At 44.9% G+C, this 14,460-nt stretch overlaps 1 protein-coding gene across 1 annotated transcript in view; it reads right to left on the bottom strand.

Moving 5' to 3' along the window:
* Positions 1–5,490, bottom strand: part of GRHL3 (grainyhead like transcription factor 3) — a 33,857-nt gene extending 28,367 nt beyond the window's left edge. The window contains exon 1 of the mRNA XM_065744386.1: positions 5,430–5,490. The gene's annotated coding sequence lies outside the window, so the exon portion shown is untranslated. The remainder of the gene's footprint in view (positions 1–5,429) is intronic.
* Between the last annotated feature and the right edge of the window lie 8,970 nt (positions 5,491–14,460).

Genomic DNA, 14,460 nt, shown 5'->3' with positions numbered 1-14,460 from the left:
TAAGAGGAAGCCTTTCATAGGAGAGAAGCCCAGAAGAAAGTTAGTAGAAAGGACTACATTTTCCCTATTCTTGAATAAAAAGTCAGACAAATGCATCACAAGGCCACAACCCGGCCTCTGCCACTCCCTGTGGATTCTTGCACTTGCAGGTCTCAGTAGAGGAGGGCTTACTCCTTGAACTGGATTGTGGATAGTTTCTTTCTCCCACAGAAAGACAACTGCCCTACGCAGAGCCCCATGGGGCAGCAGACACAGCCATGAACAGGGGATGGCATTGGGAGACATCAAACCCTTGACCAGAGCATGACTTCTCAGTGACATTTGTGCAGAGCCCATCCCCGCAGTATCAGATCCTCTCTCCCTGTAAGCTCCCTGACCAAAAGACCCTATAAGCAGCTCCCCTGGGTAATGTGAACCCGTATCCAATTCCAGCCATGTACTGCCTGAGGTGAAACCATAAAATGAACAATCCAAAATTGCCCCAAAAGGCAGATGTACTAATTAGAGAAACTTGGGTGGCTGTTCTGAGTACGATGCTTTTAATAACTGCAGGGATGTTGAGAAGCAAATAAATTACATGATGAAAGTCTACCAGGCTGCAGAACCCAGATATGTAATAAGCAAGACTGGCACCAGGTCTGAAGTTCTGCCCCTGGGCTTGGCATTCTGTTGGATTGCCTTTCCGGATGAGAAGCAGCTGGAGCTTCCTGTCCTGCTGACTGCTTGACAGAAAGGGATTTCTCAACAGCATCCTGGGAAATTGTCCCAGAGAGGCTGGAATTAGAGAAGTAGAACTTTTCAGGGACAGGCAGAGAAAAGGTGGAATGGCTTTGAACTAGAAGAGAGGGGATTTAGGTTAGATGTTAGGAAGAAATGTTTTAGTTAGAAGCTGGACCTTGCCTGAAGGTGAACTGGACATGTACAGATCCCTTCAGTAGTGAGACAGCAGAGACTGCTGATGAGGAGCAATGCAGAGAGCATCTGCCTGGCCCCTGCCCAGAGCTGCCCTAGGAAGGAGGACAGCTCATCTGCATCCTGCCTACAAGAGCTTTCACTCCCACACAGGCTGCTACATGTCCCAGACAAGCCGCACACACAGTTATTTCCAATGGCAATTAAAGGCTAGTTCTCGTTTCAAGGGATGGAGAAAGAAATTACAGGAAGAGCTGCCCTGACCAGCATGCCAATTCACTTTTAATTCTCCTTGTCTGACATCCTCCTGGAATAATACATGGAGCTTGTACCCATTGCATTAGGAGCTGGGAGAAGCTCTTGCTTTAAGAGTAATCAGTCCAGCAGAAGGAATGTTTCTCCCTGCTGGCCTTGGAGTATTTCCTTTTTTGACCCTGCCTCAGCACAATAATAATGCACTTTGTCAATCTTGCACTAAACCTCACTAGGCTCTGCACTGCTTTGTCCTAACTCCTGTGTGGCTCTATTAGTTTTCAAAGACCTCACGTAAGGGTTAAATGACATCACATTAAGTTCAAAATTGGGACTAAATTTCCTATTCAGCACATAACAAAGCAATCGCTGTTCACCCAATTCCCGTAAGGTGACAGGACCACACAACCTCACTTCCTCCAGCCCTTTTAGGGTACTGCTATCTACTTAGAGACAAGGAGGAAAATACAGGAGAGGCCAGTGGAAAATCACCACCTCAAAGCACTCCGTAGACTGAACTGAAGCACCAACAGAGCATCATGCAGCAGCTCAGCTGCCATCCCCACAGGGCTGCAATGGGCAGAGAGCAGCCATCCCTCCACTCTCCTGCATGGCCAAATTGCAACCCACTGAGTCACAGCCCCACAGAACACTCACATGCTTCATTCCTTAGCTGCTTTCCTTCTCCACAGGATCCCTGTGAAGCGAATTTAGCTTGTGTCAATTTGATGCCCATAAATCACCCCACACAGCTAATAAATTAACTGTCTCATTGACCCTACATCTGGGAAGCGAGGGGTTGGACAGAACGACAGGGGTTATGTGACCATCACCATAAAGGAGCTGCTAGCCTCGTCCCATCCCATCCACCGTCATGTGATTAATGATGGGTGCAAAGTAGGGCAGGCTGAAAGGAAGAACAAAGCATGACTGATGTTCCCAAGCACAGAGTTAAGACACTCAATTGGTGCCGTGGCTGGAGCTGCACAGCAAACCGTGTGCCAGCATTGTTCATGGCATCAATCATAGAATTATGGCATGGTTGAGATTGGAGGGGATTTTAAAGACCATCCAGTTCCAACCCATGGAACGTGTGGCCCCCACCATCAGACTGCCCAGGGCCCCATACAAGTTGGCAGAGACAGAACACAAACAAGTTATTGGCTGAGTGAGTAAACATCTGGGGCTCTTTTGCAATCAATAATGATAGTACAAGGGATGTGTGAACTTCCTGCACACTGCTCTGCAGTTCATTCTGAACTCACCAACGCAATTAGGGTATTTTTTGTGCAAGAGCTGAAATTCACCTACATTGATTTAAGTATAATTTCCTCTTCAGAACTGCTGGAAATTAATCATCACTTCTCCAGGCTCCATCTGGAATTCACTCTGTCAGCACAACTTTAGTGGTGGCTTCTAAAAGAAACACATGGTTGTTGACTTTGCTCAAGTATTTCCTATGCTGAGACTGAAAAATATCCCAAATATGCAGCAAAGGCAACTATCCCAACACAGTGCACGCTGATTTTCTCTCTAGTGAAAACCACCATGCAGCCAATAATCCCAGTTATTGTCTTGCTCATAGCAATTATCACAGAGAAAACCATATCAACTTAATAGAATGAACAGCATTTTTAGCAAGTGAAAGTGTCAGAAGGAATCAACAGAATAACTTCTTAATAAATTGAAGAAATACACTCAACAAGTTATAATTCTAAGAAGTTGCATTCACACATAAACATGTCCATTTGGGCATGTAGTCACCTCATTCCCTATTTTCAGGGTTACCTGCCCAATTTAGGTGTGCAGACATAGAATTTGGGCAGCTCAGAGAGCAGTGAATGTTTCTGCCATGACAGAATTACTTGGTCTCCAATAAATCTGTTCTTTCCTGCCACCAAACTTGATGAAAATCAACAGATGGAGTAAGACAAAGAAATACAAGGGATTGGGAATTTCATAGTCTATAGGGACACTACTGAAGTGACTACCAGCTAAAAGACTGGAATGCTCCAGAAAGAAAACTGTTTTGTTTATTAAAACAATTAACATAGCTTAAAAGGAAGAGCGCTTTAGTAGGTAGGTGTGAATGAATTGCCCTCCTCTAAACTGAGGTGTGGCTGCTCCGGAGGTTTTCCCAGCATTTTGGTGCCTTTTGATGTAAACCACAGAAACTAAACTATATGAATTAAAATCAGAGCTCCTTAAAATTCACCAGTTCCAGAATTATTCTTGGGAGCTGACCCATCCCTAGAATACCCCAAGGTGTACAGTCACAAAGGATCTCACATGAAAGTTTGAATGAGTCTTTGTTGACTTCTTCCACCCAGTGCTGACCTATTTCCAGCCATCGGTAGTTTTCAGCATTTTTCTTTACAAGAATTTCTATAAATTCTCCATTCTTATGTATGTAATGAATTTAAACCAACTTACAATAAGCTTCCTTTCCTCAGTTACCATCTGCAGGCTCACAAGAAGTCATGCAAGTGTCCTCAGAATCTGTGGTTAAAAAGAGTTGATTCCCATCCCTTTATTGCTTCTCTTGGGAAAAGTCAGGATTTACTCCAGCACATTTTTGTTCCAGACAATAACAGTTCTGCCATAGAAAGCAGCATATTGGAAGTACTCAGGCATAATCCAATTAAAGATAACAGTGTCCCTAGGAGAAAATAAATCCCGCTAATTATGTCTATTGATAACGGGAGAAAAGAGAATCAAAGATGAAGTATCTTGCTCAAGAGTACAGAATGAGCGAGCAGCAGAACCAACAACAAGCACTCCTGACATCTGCCATGCTGTTTCCAGATTCTAGCTGGGAAAAGGGAAAAAAGGCTCCTAAAATATTCCTCTTACTATCTTTCTGCCTCTCTTTGAAGTTATGATGGATGTAAATTGTTTGGATATTAAGAAAAATTTTCTTCTCAGAAGGAGTGGTGATGCAGGCTGCCCACGGAAGTGATGGGGTCGCCATCCCTGGAGGTCCTTAAGGAAAGGGTGGATGTGGTACTTAGGGACATGGTCAGCGGGCGATATTTGTGGTAGGTAGGTGGCTGGGCTGGATGATCTTAGAGGTCTTTTCCAACCTAATGATTCTACAATTCTAAGAAATCAGTTCAAAATATCTGGTCTTAGAATATCTCCAATCCAGTTTTGCAAATAAGCCCCCCAGTGAGGAGAAAAGATAACTAGCTGGGCTCTAGGCTGCAGAAAGGTATAAAAAATTATCACATATAGGATAGCAAAATAGATGTGTAGAAGATGGAATTATGGACAAACACAATAGCATGAAGGAGAGTTTGAACTTCCTTTGCAAAAGAAAAGCCACAATCCTGAGAGATGTGTGGAGCCACGGGGAAAGGAGAGGCAGGGTAACTTCACCAAGCAGGAAACTGCCACAGAAGACTTTGAGCTTTACAAGTCCTCTCTTTTATCTACAGAGCTTTGGGGTAAGAATAGAGCAAGATGGAATAATAAGCATAGGTGCTAATTGCACAGGGCATCCCTATGGAACTTTAGATTAAAGAGCCCAGCACCTCAGGGAGTAAGGGAATCTGTTGATCTTGGAGACAGTAGGTGGGGAAGTAACTGCACCCTTTGTTACCAACCTTCCTCTCTTCCCCATCTGATCATGTAAATGAGGGCTACAACTGCTGGAGTTTACAGCATGCAACATCTGAGCTGGGATCTATGGAGAGACAGGGATGGATTTATTTACATGTTCCAAGTTATCTCGGCAAATCATCTGACAGGGGCCCCCTCACATTTGTAATGTGCTGATGAAAGTAAAAACATCGTGCCTGGGTAATACTGTTAGTGTTTTTAGAACTGAAGACATAAAGGCCAGGTCCATCACCTGCTTACACCCCCTTAGAGCTTGTACTGGTTGTAGTCTGCTCCTACAAAGCCTGGCACACCCCTGACAATGAATATGTGTGTTTTCAGGGGAAAAAAAAGCAGGATCAGACTCACTCTGAGGATCAGCCTAAGCATCAGTAATCCTACAAAGAGCCAAGAGGAAGGTAGGTGGGAAGACAGCCCCACTGCTTTCCTCTCCCAACAGAGAAGGGGAGCAGTAGGGAATGAAGCTGCAGGTATGGTAGGGAAGAAATACTCCTGCTCCACTGATACTGAGCCTACCTGGCATAACACCCCAGTGCTGTGCCTACATTGTTGCTTCCAGAAAAGTTTTAACTGAAGAAAATCAGCTGTAATCCTGCTCCATGGCTGTGGGCGTCACCTACCCCATCTCAAAACCGTGGAAGTACCTGATTTTCTGCAGGACAACGGTGGCCCAGAGCTGCTGAATTCACCGTTGTTCATATGCTTCTGCATGACTGATGTTACATCTGCAGCAACAACAGAGTTTTTGGAGTAGATGCTCACAGAATAAGCAGTCCTCGTTCCCACCCATCCATCAAGCAAACAAGCAGTCAATCCCTTAAATAGGAAACAAAAAGGAAAGAGGAAGGAAAAAGAAAAAAAAAAAGCATCAGATAAAACCACCCCACGAATTAGCCTCCGGAGCTATTTGTAACAAATGTGCTGGCAGGTGTGTAATTGCCTTCCTGCCATTATCAGCTGGCATTCACCTGCAGCCCTGAGAAGTGCAGCTCTGCAGCAGGACCCAGCTCTGCCCTCCCCCCACCAAACTAAAAAAAAAAAAACAACTTTCAAGTGAGAAGCAAAATACCCACCTGGTCATGTTCATGATAGATCCCATAGCAGTTGTAGTCTCTTTTAGAGAGGGACAATCTCCTGCTCTGACCTGGTCCTAGCATAGCACAGGAAGCCCTGCAATTGCACACAATACTACAATCGCAATTAAGTTTCCCATTAAGATGTACATACCTTATTATCAACAGATAGTAGTCACCATTACAGTAGGAAAATACTCAAGGGAAGTCAGTAAAATGATTGTTTTCTTTGAATTCACTGTATTTGTTTAAAGAGCTCATTTTAAGAATGATATCAAGGCTGTAAGAGCCAAAACAGCTAAAAAGATCATTCTTAAGTCAGAGCTGAAGTCATGATTAGATTGGGATCCTGGGCAGACAGATCTGGTGGCTGGCAACCAATCCATGGCAGGAGGTTGGAGTTCAAAGATCTTTAACGTTCCCCCCAACATAAACCATTGTATGATTCGATGTGATGTTCAAGTTCACTTCTGTCTTTAACAAGATTATGTAAATCAATTAGACAAACAGAAAGAAAAAGTTCTTGCTATTTATGCCAAGTTTTTGCTTGCTAGCACAAGTTCCTGTGATGCTAATAAGACCAATGGACTCCCAGGCTTTACCAACTTCATACTGGGTTGGCTCTGGGCACAGAGATGGAGTTCCTGAAACCTGTGCTTGTCCACATGACCCTTTAGACTGGATCTGAGGAAGATGTTTTTACAGTATGGGCAGTGGCACAGGTTTCCCAGAGATGCGGTGGTGCTCCATCCCTGCAGACACCCCAGGTGAAGGGACAGGGCTCTGAGCAGTGAGCACTGGTGGAGCTGTGAGTGCCTCTGTGCACTGCAGAGGAGTGAGACCAGAGGGCCTTTAATGGTTCCTTTCAACTTAAACGATTCTGTGATGCTATGAAACCACTTGGTCTGAGCCGTGGGCAGTTACTTGCTTAGTCATGTCCTTGCTCTGACACGATTGCAATTTACAAATCATGTAATTAGATGTTATATTATCACCCAGCAATGTTTTTTTAATGAAAACTCTGGCCTATAACCTAACACAATGGCTTTGGACAGCAGGTGAATCTCAGGATCTCACTGTCGTAAACTCCGTCCTCCCCTATGAGTCTCCACCCCTTTGTTTACTGCAATCCCTTCCTGTAAAATCCTGAAAACAGAATCAGACCATTGAACATAAACAGCTATTTGCATCCTCTGGGAGAGTAACCTGGCCCAGGACTCACTCAGAATGCTAGGATCAAGATCAAATACATTTACATACGTGCAAATTTTCCCATTTGCTGTGCAAAAATATTCATCTGAGATACGAGAAAATATGATTCTGACTCAGAATCGATGCTATCTTTCCAGTCAAGATTAGAGTCTAAGTTGTGCAACCTAGTTTAGCTCACAGTATCAGTTGCCACGCAAAAGACAATGTTTCATGCAGAGGTGTGGTCTTTCTGATTATTGAAACAAATAAAGATCATAGTTGGCTTCTCCTTCAGATCCAATACAATTGGAAAGAGCAGCCAATTTTTCAGGTCTGATCCTAAAAAAACACAATTATTCCTTGTGAGTTGTGGACTGGCTTTAAATCATGGTGAAATTAAAGGGATCAAAAAGGTTTTGCATGTCTGTGATGACTAAAACCAGAAAAGATGAAAGCACTTAAAAAGAAGAAAATTGAGAAGAGAAGGAGAAGGAGAAGAGGAGAATGAGAAGGAGAAGAAAGAAAAGTTTTGATTTTCACCTAGGAAACTTCCATCACTGTTGTATTTTCCCTAAGGATGTTCCTGTATCTGTCACTAAAAATTACTGCTGTCACGTGTGATGTATCAGTGCAAACCAGAGGGCTAGGCTTTGGTGGTCTGAAAAGCAACGCAAACCACAGCTGTTTTTAACCACCACCTCACCTTAGTTCCAGTGGATATATTTATTATGCACTAAATCCAATTTTGGATGATGTTGGAAAGAAAAATTGTGTGGTGCTTTCACAAGCTCATGCTTGATGCCTAATCGAGGTTGAAAGAGACATTTTGCTCACATAAGGCTGAGAACTGCCAAAGCAGACTATAAGCGAACTAAATCAAAGGTAAATGATAGGGAAGCAAATGTAGAAATTACAAAAGACTTTGAACCCCTGAAATGGCAAACCTGTTTTCCACCAGAGTCCCCAGACACAAGCTTTACAATTTCAGTGGCAGAAGAAACAAGCCCAGATCAGATTTCCTCCATACCCTGAAATAATCCCCTAGAAAACTGCACTATGATTGAAAGCTTGTGACGATGTCTACAGGGGGTGGTTTTTCCCATCCAGATAACTTGTCCCTCTCGATCTTAATAAATTCAGTGACATGCTTCTATGGCACTCAAAGCCCCAGAAATCGGTGTGCAAGGTGCTGTTCAGTGATGGTCTTTGTCCCAGGGGAAATGATATAACTACTAAAAAAGTGATGACTGCTCATTATTCATTGTTTGCACAGGGAATAAAAAAGGTTTATATGGAACTAACATATGGGTAAGTATCATTAGTAGTAATTAGATTAGCTGCCTCTATGATCCTCTTCTGTTACATGTGAGGCAGACTTCACTTCTAAGTACAGGTTTGTCTGCTAAAAATCCTCTGTCACAACAGGGCCCTCTGTGAGCTGCTCTCACCAGCCCTGTTCTGATAGAGTGGGCTCCTTGAGGGAAGGAGCAGTTTCCTGGAGGGAAACTATGACATGGACTGCTGCTATGTCCCTTCTCCCAAATGAGTTCACCAACAGCTTGGATACCAGAGATGGGGCTTTGCCAGATCCTCCAAAGCACTGACCCCTACTCTTGGTGCAGGCAAATTTCTTGCTTCAAGCTAGCATTCAACAGGGGACCAGAGATGTGACGAAGCTCTTCTGCCTAAGTGGTTGTTGCTGGGTAAGAGAAGCATTAAAAAGGATGAAGAGGGTGTGGACTGAAGATCAGCAGTGAGATCTGCTATGATGCAAGCAGCAGCTTTGTGCAACCCAACACAGAGCCCAGAGGTTGCAGTTGTACCTGCCTAGTCCCCTCTGCAGAATCACAGAAGCATGGAATCACAAAATGGTTGAGGTTGGCAGGAACCATAAAGATCATCCCATTCCAACTCCTCTACCATGGGGCCTGCCCAGGGACCCATTTGGCCTGATCTTGGGCACCTGCAGGGATGGGGCAACCTCAGCCTCCCTGGGCAGTAGTGCCAGTGTCTCATTGCCCTCTGAGTAAAAGATTTCTTGCTAACATCTAACATAAACCTCCCCTTTTTGTTTAAAGCCATTTCCCTTTGTTCTGTGTTCAGTGCCCACGGCTTAGCCCATGCTTGCACCCAATAGGCAGCAAGGAGAGGAGCACCAACCACAGTCTCAGCATACCCACACGCCCAGGAGTTGCCTTCTTTCTGCTTAATGAAGTGAGGATTAATTAGAGGAGGTAAAGGGCTTCTGTGGACAGTGCTGTCAAGTGCTGCTAGCTGCTGTGTGCTGATTCAGCAAGGCATTCTGTCATCCTGCACGTTGCTTTGCAGTGACTATAGAACAGGCATAAAAGGCACTCGGCCATCCCAAGTTCATGGCAGATCTTTCAGGAAGGATGACTGACACAGAGTAGTACTGAGCAACAGCAAGTGGTTCTCGAATAATTTTGAATAATTTGAAAAATTCAAGCCAGAAAAGAGCAAACCTGTAACACACACACAGTTTGAGGAAAGGTGACATGGGAAAAGCTATGTTTTTGTAACTCTAAATAAAACATACATAAATAGGCATTTTCAACACTAGTGGTGGTTAGTCCAGGCCATCTGCCAATGGGAACATGATGAAGAAAACCACAAATAAGCTGGAGGATGTGAAACAACAACACAACATTTATATTCTATTACTGTTTGAAAAACAGAGGCAGAAAGTACAGGGAAATTGTCTTTGGCATTTGCTTCCTTTAAACAAAAAGTGATTTAACTTAACTTTGTCTCATGAATGCACTTTTCATCTGCTGAGGGAAATACTGCTCAGAAAGGTCCGCCCCCCCTAAAAAAAAAAAGAAAACCTAAATGGTTTTCGCTTTATTCCTTCACCCATAATGTTGGGGTTACTCTCACCACCCTGGCCAACCCACCTAGAAGCCAGTGTGCACCCTCCTTCATGTAACCCAGTCCGAAGAGAATGAAAAAGCATTAGGTTTAAGCTGCCCCATTTCTGCATTTGCTCTACGCAGAGCTCAGGTAAGAGAACCAATGCTGCCTTTGTGTGTACAAAAATAACTGAGCCCTGACTTTTCCTCTTATATACCTGGCAAGGAAGGTTAAGAATTCACTCACCTATAGCAAACTTGGGGCCCCTTTAACAGCCCCTCCATGACTGTGTTTGCAAGTCCTGTGGGACAGGTGATGCATGAGATTTCATTTCATTTTCTCAAGACGTGACATTTTTGTTGGCTCGTGGAAGGGGAAGATATCTCATGCCCCGCTAAAGATCTTCAAATGCATGAACACACCTGAGGGCAGACAAAGCTTCTGCATTCCCAAGAGACCTTGTGAAGTGGGATCTGCTGTGAGGGGAGACAAGTCTCCTCCAGAAGTGTCTGTCATGAAGAGCAATCATTTTGGGGGAAAAGCAGGCGTTCTGGGCTTTTACTACAGTGCCTGCGTCAGCTGGGACACAGGCAGATACCAGCCTTATGGAACAGGGAAGAAAAGTGTGGTTGCTTGCAGTTTGGAATCTGATGACCTTCACTGATCCCATTCATTTAAACACACTTCAAATTAAATTACAGTAAATCCTGTGAAGATCCTTTTCATGCTGATGGACCACTCTCATTCTAACTGAGTATAAAGGCACTTAATAGCTTACTTCATATTCACACTTTTAAGACACTACCAAAAAAACTCTGAAAACTCAACAGAAACATAACTAAGTGTCCTCAGACAAAGGGATCTCTCAGAATAATGCAAAATAAGTTTATCTGTGGAGGTGTTTGAGGAAAGGCTGGATGTAGTACTTGGGGACAAGATTTAATGGGCAACATCAGTGCTAGGTGAACAGTTGAACTGGCTCTTAGAGGTCTTTTCCAAGACTACTGATTCTATGAATGTGAAATATCAGGATTTTCTGAGTTACTATATTCAGCTACAGAAATGCCATCTAGAAATGCCATGCTCAGTACAGAAGTTACACAGCGCAGACAGCTACGGGCCCTCCGTGTGCCCTCCTGACTCATCACACTCTTCCTGCTAACCTGGGCACTCAGCACTGCCTACAGCAGCAATCAAAGCAGGGCCAGAGCTGGGCAATTGGGCTGAGGGATAAAGAAGCCACAAACAGAGCTGCACACTTACTAATGATAGCCAGGGCTTTACAGGCAGTGAGGCAAAATGACCACATTGGGATGGCAAAAAGCTGGTTCTTCCCGATTTACAGAGCTTGCTGTGGGAGAAGCATGTGGGGAATGGGGGTCTGTGGTTGGGGTGAGCCAGATCCAGGGTGATTCACTGGCAGCCAGGAAAGAGGATGGGAGTTTGGACCTTCTCGAGGGGCAGAAACACACATGAGTCCCACCGCAGCCCTGGCAGTGCTGAGGATCTCAGTTAACTGAGCTCTCAAGAAAAGTCTCTGACCACTCTCAAAGTGGCTTCTTACAACTCAAATACCAACTGACTTATTTTATTTCAGGGTATCTTATAGAGTTAAAAGAAAACACCCGAGCAAATGCCACTGCATCACAAGACAGGCTTTGATAACCTGGAGCTGTTAGTGCACCTTGAAGCGTGTTGTACATCACTGCCTTGGCTGGATGCATCTCTTTGCTTCCATCGAGTTCCTGCAAGAGAGCTGTCTGCTAGGAAAGGCAGCATGGGGGAGAAATGGGGTAACTGGATAGCCAAGAGCACTTTGTGTTTAGAATGCCATCCAGCAATGGTAAGCAAAGGTGGGGTGAAAGTGCATTTCTGAGCAAGATTTCTCCAAGAACTGACCTTCCAGCAATAAAAAACCTTCAACAGCTCCCATGGGGCTTGGGTCCATGGAGTACAGGTGCTTCTGGCCCCCTTGGGCACTACTATAGTGGGTAAATGTCTCTCCATCTCCAGTGTGTAAAAGTGTTCCCACCTCAAAACAGCACTGCTCAACTCAAGGACCAGAGCACAGATTTAGCTTCCAAGACTTCTGCTCGAGAGAGGAGATAGAGACAAGTGTGGGAGAAGAAGAAACACTGCTGCTGAAATTTTATGGAATTTTGACATAAGCTATATGGGGAGATTCCAGGAACTTCCTTTATGGTTTAATAATAATATTAATAATAATAATAATAATTTTTTAAAAAGACACATTTCCATCAGCCTTTCATTTTCTGCGAATTGTTCAGGACTCTTTCCAGTTTGTATCATAAAGCACCATGGCCACATCATCTCCTGCCCACTGTGAACGTGCTGCTGGCTTTGTAAGCAATCTGGGGTGCAGTGCAGGAAGAAGGGGGGGGGAAAGGAACGATGAGATGCAGTGCAGATGATGCTCATTAACTTTGGAAAGAGATATAAAAAGTAAGCACTAAAGTCTATCCTAAATACAGGGATTCAGCTGTCTGAGGGCTCATCTGCTTCTATCTCTTGGCTAATCGTGAATGCAGTTCTGCTGTGTCACTTCAAAGGCTTAGCACAGCTGGGAGGGTTTTCATCAAAGCTTCTGCATGTCTGGGGGAGGTTTTCCCCCCATGAATATACATCACTGGAGGCTCATTTTCCCAGCTTTTCCCATGCTTCTCTCTGATTGATCCTCATTTCATTCAGATGAGTTCTTTCTCTCTGGATGGCTAAAGGGCAAGAGACAGCTCTCTCCAAAGCTTTCCCACTCGCCTGATGCCTCTCCGAAGCTTTTCCTGCCATCAGAGTGGGGGAGGGAGGGAGCTGTTCAGACAAGAGATTGAGCCTTTAAATTAAATTCTTGTCATCTGAGGGCTGGGCCTGATAGCAGCGGGGGTGGGAAGCATATTCTCCCAGTATCGAGACTCTGACCAGATCCTCATCTGGTGTAAATGTGTATCAGTGGACCAACCTCAGCAGTCGTGTGATATGAGCTCTGAACCCTTAAACACTGCTCCTCTGTAGCAGCTGGGTGAAATCAGCATCATCCCCTGAGCTCCACAGAGTACGTGAGCTTCACAGCCAAGGAACACATGCTGAAATTGCTCAATTCCACCTCTTTTTCAGTGGGGAGGGAGGGCTGGGCAGCCTGGTGGAATTTCAAACACTCAGCCACCCTCAGCCAGGCTGGGATTTCACAACAACCCAGGCCCAGGGTGGACCCAGCACGTGCAAAGTGCTGGTGGAAATGCGTGCCCCTCTCCTAAGCTCAGAATCAAGCTCTGCCCTCCTGGAAATTCTGGGCCTGGTGCCATGCAGTTACAGCACGTCTCCTGGCAGGTGGCCACCCCAGGGAGACTAAACTTCACCTCAGCTCTTCCACTCCACCCTCTTACTGCTTATTCCCTGGGGCCAAAATGACCCCAGGAATTGGCAGGTCAAGACACCGCTGAAGTAACTGGAAGCACTCCCTCATACCACTGATACAGGAACTCAGTTTGAGCGATACTGTGTCATTGGTGATGCTTTTTTAAAGAAACAATACAAATCTCCTCTGCAGTGACCCATGGAAATGTGACAGTCTTAGAGGGCATCCATCTGGTCGATCCTCTCTCGCTCCAGTGACATGCACAGCACACGTGGACATCCCAAAGGCAGCAGAGCAGCATGGAAAGCATGGACCATCCACCAGCAAGTGTTACGAGCAGAGCCTTCCCGTGTCCTTACAGCAGAGAACATCCTCTTAGCTCAGAGTTCCACCACCCTGGAGCTCCGCCAGGGGGATCTAACAAAGTCCCTAAGGACATGTCACCCTCCTGGGGACTTTTACACCACCATGATGTCTGTTGGCACCTCCAAATCCTGTCCATTGCATTCATTTCCAGACTACTACCCTCCCCTTCACAGCAAGAGCGCCTCAGTTGTCTGCTCCTGCATGGGACTGGGATGTTTCTTCCCTCAGACGGCGACCGGGTCTTCCTGCATCCATCCCCTGAATGGTTCTATATATATATATTCTATAATAGATCTTCAACAGTTTGTCACTTCTTTCACTGGGAAATGTGGTTGCATCTACTTTGACACAAGCCCCTTTCTGAATTTCAAGTTGGCAACAATAAAAGGGAGATGTCTTTAATTAGTTATCTGCCTAATTAACTTTAACGGCAGCATATAAGCTTTGGCAGCCAAATACTTCAATGCAAAACACTGTAAACATTCAAACAAACACTGCCCTCCCTGCCAGGAAGTGCAGCTGCTGCCATGAGTGGCTGCAGGAGAACAGCATCTTGCTGCCTCAGCAAGAGCGCATGGAAATCCACCTCTGGGCACCCTACACACCCCCTTTTGCAGATAACTCACATAATGATGATGTCCACATTAAAGACACAGAACATGCGCAGCTTCCCAATGTCATGTGCTCCCTTCCTTGCATGTGCATTCACTCTGCCACTGAATGAAATCCACCCAAGACAAAATGTGTTTCCCGCTTGAAAGTGGTATGTAAAAATCCCTGCAACACCTGGACAGGCAGGGGAAG

Source organism: Cyrtonyx montezumae, unplaced genomic scaffold (assembly GCF_038088225.1).
Source record: "Cyrtonyx montezumae isolate F1298 unplaced genomic scaffold, pur_monq_1.0 scaffold_31, whole genome shotgun sequence".
NCBI lineage: Eukaryota > Metazoa > Chordata > Aves > Galliformes > Odontophoridae > Cyrtonyx > Cyrtonyx montezumae.
The sequence above is the reverse complement of the archived record's forward strand: the minus strand, read 5'-3'. Positions and strand labels throughout refer to the sequence as shown.